The sequence below is a fragment of the Chenopodium album genome, chromosome 25, assembly GCF_948465745.1.
Source record: "Chenopodium album chromosome 25, dcCheAlbu1.1, whole genome shotgun sequence".
Lineage (NCBI taxonomy): Eukaryota > Viridiplantae > Streptophyta > Magnoliopsida > Caryophyllales > Amaranthaceae > Chenopodium > Chenopodium album.
In genome coordinates, this window is record NC_137858.1 from 11,641,279 (window position 1) to 11,647,535 (window position 6,257).

At 31.1% G+C, this 6,257-nt stretch overlaps 1 pseudogene; it reads left to right on the forward strand.

The window, feature by feature from the left end:
- The first annotated feature begins 1,132 nt into the window (after nucleotides 1-1,132).
- LOC145615341 (putative calcium-binding protein CML44 pseudogene) lies at nucleotides 1,133-1,731 on the forward strand (annotated as a pseudogene).
- Nucleotides 1,732-6,257: the final 4,526 nt, after the last annotated feature.

Sequence of the window (6,257 nt, forward strand, 5' to 3'; positions counted from 1 at the left end):
CCATATTAATTTAGGCTGAAAATCATACTTAATGTCCTTGTGATGTAGATAACCCAATTTCGGACGATAAAGAAAGATGTGTTATGTTATGATGTACTGTATCTTCTTGTGAGTTGTGACGTTATGACGTGTAATGGTGTAAGGATAGAATACTTTTTTGTGGTAACTTGTAGGGAGATCCGTTAAAAAAAAACTTGTATGGAGTTTTTTTGTGGTAACTTGTATGGAGATTCGTTTTGCGTAACAAAAATGTATTGATTTATGAAAAACTATAAAAATGAGACACTTAGGTTATTTTTTTGCTAACTTCGAGCTCAATTCGGTCCCTTAAAACTAAAATGGCCCCTAAAACCTTTACCGAATATTTTTCGACATGTAAACCGTTGAAAAAAGTTGAATCAGGCTGTAAATTACAATTTATACGAACTTTTGAGCTGCAATTTGCAATCTTTTTAAAATGTGCAATCTTTTTAAAATGACTGTAATTTGCAAAATACGACCTTTAAATGGCTGTAATTTACAAATTTTCCTAAAAGTTATACATCTAATAAAAAGGAAGTACATCATACATTCCAAGTACATTACAAATGATATTCATGGAGTATGCCTAACACACTACAAAGTTTCCTCCAATTTGGTAGGGCCACATATTGTTTACCTAAACTTTATTAGTTAATTAAATTAAAGGGTTATATTCGTAATTTGTCAAAATTTATTTATGCTATACTCTTAACCGATCAAGAGAGCTAAAAGCTTGAAATTTCGCCCAAAGAGGAAGATTAATTATTTTCATTGTTTTAGTAGGTAATAAAGCTATAATATTGAAGGTTCAATTTCCTTTTTACAATACAAATAAATAAATATTCATCAAAGTAATAATAAATTTTACTATTTTAAGAGATAAATATAGAAAGAAATTTGTATTTTCCCCACGGTTTCATCGTCTTCCTAGAAATTTCCTAGTGACCTTCGTTGTGGTTACATAGCTTCTAACAATTTCATCAATATTGGCTTCTAAATATACGTGTCTATGTCATTCATATCCTTCATGCATTTTTGTTTACTATATATATACATGTTCGTTCGTCTAATTCTAAATACAAGTCATAACAAACTTGGAAAAAAAAAAAATCCATACAATATAATCTTTCACCAATCTTCCTAGCATTCTCATACATGTTGTGTGTCAACATGGCTTCTCTAAGCACATCCGACGTCCAACAAATGTTCAACTCCCTCGACCAAAACAAAGACGGCTTGTTAAGCCTAGACGAGCTTGTTTCGCTACTAGACAAGACCGGTGTACACGTTACTGAAGACGAGCTAGCTTCATTGGTGGGTAAGGAAGGTTTGGACTTTGAAGAGTTTTCTTATTTTTATGACATGATATTGTTGGGTAATAATGTTGCAAATGAGAAGAATGAAGAAGTGAAGGAAGAAGAAGTTGATAATGACTTGTATAAGGCATTTAAGGTGTTTGATTTAAATGGTGATGGACTTATTTCTCCTCAAGAGCTTCAAAGTGTGCTTTGGAAATTGGGAATGTGGGATAATTTTGGTGGGTTAGATTGTGATAGGATTATAAGTAAATATGATGTTAATAGTGATGGTTTTGTAGATTTTAGTGAGTTTAAATCAATGATGCTTGCACATTGAACTTGTGTGTGTTTTTGGTGTTCCACCTGGTTCACCCTTTTAGGTTAATTCGGATTCGAGGATTAGTTCTGGATGATTAGGTAGGTTTCAGTCTCCTCCTAATTGTTTTTGTGGGGGATCGAACATGTATGTAATAATATGGGCTAAAAATGTATCCATTTCATATCATTGTTTGGTATGAATTTGTTGTCATTGAATCTTATTGGATTTTCTTGTCTTATTATGAAATGCAATCTAAGCTTCTTTCATTTAGATGTTGGTTCAATTGGTTAAGTTAGTTATGTCTATTTGTTACGATAATTGTCGAGTTCATAACGGTGGTCGGTGGCAATGAACAATAGACGTTTTCTTTCATAGCCGAAACTAGCTAGCTGCTGGAAACAAGCGGAAGAAGAAAATAAAATGAATAAGTCAATTTGACCAAGCAATGATACATACATGTACATCATACGAAAAAAAAAAAATTAAATAAATAAATAAATAAATCATCCAAATTTCTACGCATGGAATATACCTTACATATTTCCTCTGTTTTCTTAAAATTACAACCGTTTGACAGTTAAGTTTGTTAATACAAACCTTTTATCACTAAATAATTATTTTAAGACGGAGAAAGTATATACGAAGTACATTAATAAAACATGTACTCCAAGCCTCTAACATAACATATAAATAGTGCAAAAATTAAACTTTTATAATAAAAATAATACCAGAATAATTGCTATTGCTACTCCATAGTAAAATAATTAAACATATATTTCCAGAGCTGTCAGTTTCTGACCCGAACCGTTAAATCCGACTGTTTCGAACCAATCCGAAAAGGAAAATCCGTTTTTTGGAAATCGAAAATTGACCTGACCCAATTTTTTCCAACCCGAAACTGAACTGAACCAAATTTGTGCGAACCGTTACTAACCCGACCCGTTATCAAGCCAAACCGTTACTACTTGAAACTAAAAGCAACCCAAACCGATTACGCCTCAACCCGATAGTAACCCAACCTATTTTAAACCGAAAACCGTTAGAACCCGATAAAAATCCGATAAACCTAAATCGTTCCAACCCGTAACCCGTTGTGACCGAACCGGTTATAATTCGTAACCCATTGTGACCGAACCATTTACAACCCGTAACCTGTTGAGACCAAACCGTTTAAAACCTGTAACCCGGTCAAACTGAGTTATTTACAACATGTTACCCAATATGTTTATGATCTAATCAGTTTCAACCCACTACTCAATAAACCTAACTTATTTATGACTTGACTTGATTATAACATGACCCGTTCCTACACGTTATGTGACTAATTCGACTCGATAATCGCCCGACTCAATTTTAACCCGATATGATTTGATTAGAAATCCACTTCAAATTGGGTAAACTCGTTTTCAAACCAACCAAGTTCAATCTAAATCGATTATAACCTGAAACGATAATGATTGGACCCGATTTTACCCGATCTGTTTTGAACCGAAACCCATTTTCGAACCGACCCAGTTTAATCCAAAGTGATTATGACCCGAACCAATTATGACCCGTCCTTATTAAGACCCCAATTTTTTCTAACAAAAACCCACATTATATGGGCTAAACCTGTTTTCAAACCGATCCGGTTCAACCCAAATTGATTATGACCCGAACCGACTAGAACCCGACCCGATAGGGACCCGATCTGAATAGAAACTGCAATTAATAAAACCAAACCGAACTGACCCGATAATTTTCAAAACCGACCCAAACCGACCTGCTAATTATTTCAAACAGTTATAAACCAACCTGTTATAACCCGAAACTGATAAACCCAATCCAAACCCGAACTATTTACCCGAATTGACACCCCTAATACTTCGTATATGCCGATGGATGATTGAGCAAAATATACGTCTTTTTGGATTTATACGACTCCCTTGATTGTGACAAAGACAACGCAATTAATTGCTACTCGTAGTTTCGTACAACTAATATTACTCCCTCCGTGTTTTTTTAAGTGATACATATTGACCGGCACATAGTTTTAGGAAATTTAATTGACTTAAATAAAATAAGAGGTAAGTGGGATAGTGGAGTATTAAAAAATTGTTAAAGAAAGAAAGTGGGGTTAATAGTTTATTGAAAAGTAATGAATGTGAGAGGAAAAATATAATAAAAAAGTAGTAGTGGGTTTGGGTGGGGACCATGAGAGGAGAGAGATATAGTATTTTAATGTATTGTTTTGCCAAAAAAGGAAATGTATCACTTAAAAAAAACACGGCCGGAAATGAAAAATGTATCGCTTAAAAAAACACGGAGGGAGTATTACAAATTCGTGCACTACACTTCGCTTGGTGCAATATTCATGAAGGAAAGGAAAGTAAAAGAAGAGAATGGATAGAGATTATTTTATTTATTTTTTCATATTTGGTTTAATTAGTGAAAGATGAAGAAATAAATATTGATTTTAATTTCTCTAAAATTACTACGTATTATTTTTGTAAATAATTTATTTTAGTTTATGAATACAAAATCAAAATAAATCGAACGATTTCCCTGGAAATTGTTTAAATTAAAATTGATTCCCACTTTGTGTCGTTTAAAAAACATATTCCCTAAATAGTGTCCACGTAGGATCGAGTATTAGTTTTGTATCAATAACTATATACTAAAAGACACACCAGCAATGACACGTGTCATTTTCTGGTGTGTCCCTTAGATTTTATTTTTTATTTTTTAAAAATTTATTTAGGAAACAAATCTTAAACAAAAAAAATATAACAAACTTATGCATAAATAAAAGATTTGATGTATTGTAGGCAACTATATAATTTTAAGCAAAGAAAAAAATTCAAACTTCAACATAATCTTTGCCAAACATAGTGTTATGTACTTCAATAATTACATATATTTTTTTGAATATTTATTATAACATAATATTGTATATTAGAAGCTCCGGGAAAGTAATTAGAATATTATTTACTTATAATAAAAGATTTGATAACCTTCCACAAAAAAAATTAACAACTACGGATGGAGCATAAATTTAAGGAAAAATATGGATTCTTAATATGTGACATTTTTTTTGTTGCACAATTAATCATCAATCAATCAATAACTATATACTAAAAGACACACCAGCAATGACACGTGTCATTTTCTGGTGTGTCCCTTAGATTTTATTATTTATTTTTTAAAAATCTATTTAGGAAACAAATCTTAAACAAAAAAAATATAACAAACTCATGCATAAATAAAAGATTTGATGTATTGTAGGCAACTATATAATTTTAAGCAAAGAAAAAATTCAAACTTCAACATAATCTTTGCCAAACATAGTGTTATGTACTTCAATAATTACATATATTTTTTTGAATATTTATTATAACATAATATTGTATATAAGAAGCTCCAGGAAAGTAATTAGAATATTAATTACTTTTAATAAAAGATTTGATAACCTTCCACAAAAAAAAAATTAACAACTACGGATGGAGCATAAATTTAAGGAAAAATATGGATTCTTAATATGTGACATTTTTTTTGTTGCACAATTAACATGAGACATATGAGTCATGACTTATGAGTGTACGTTTATTACAACACCAATTTATTTTCTAAAAAAAAAACTTAAAATAGAAATTTATTTACGGGTCAAATATGTTGTACACAGTGTTAAAAAAATTCATTGGTCAATAAGAAGAAAAAAAAATGATACCAATTTGTTAGTGAAATATAAAATATATAGATATTGTCAAATACGTGTATGTAAATAACTATCTTTTTTTTTTTTGAAAGAGTATGTAAATATCTATCTAGCTAACAAGTTATTTCATAATTAATTTATTATAGTATTTTTTTTTAAAAAAAAAATCATTATAGTATTTTTTTAATTATTAATTTTAGTTTTAATTAATAATAAGTACAAGTATTTAGTATTACCGTGCATGGCACGGGAACTAACCTAGTTTTTTTTAAGTGTAAAACCGCAAGGGGAGTACTAAGGCCCTGTTCTCTTCACCTTAAAAAAAATAATATTAAGTAAAAATAATTTCAGTTCAATAAAACTAAGTTCAGTTCAGTAAAAATAAGTTCAGTTCAGTAAAATTCAGTTTTCATAAAGAAGAATTATAATAGAAAATCAGTAAAAATAATTTCAATTCAGTAAAAATAATTTCAGTTCAGTAAAATTAAGTTCAGTTCAGTAAAAATAAGTTCAGTTCAGTAAAAATAATTTCAGTTCAGCAAAATTAAGGTGAATCAAACAGGGCCTAAATGCAGGACAATTTTACCTAAATACAAAATAAGTTATTTTTTGGGGGTCTCCAATACCCCCCGGCTAGGATTTCTGGGGGTCTCCAATACCCCCAGGCTAGGATTTCAGGGGGTCTCTAATACCCCGCGGGTAATATTTTCGGGGGTATTCAGTACCCCCCGGCTAAGATTTCCGGGGGTCTCTAGTACCCCTGGAAAACAAAGTCGGGGTACTTATAATGAAAAATTATAACAATTCAACAAACAAATAAAACGAAAAAAAAACCTAAGACTGGATGGTTTATGAGCGGTGAACGACTTCTTCGTCTCTAGGGCTTATTAGATTGAAGAATTATAAGGGAAATGGTGGAATGAAA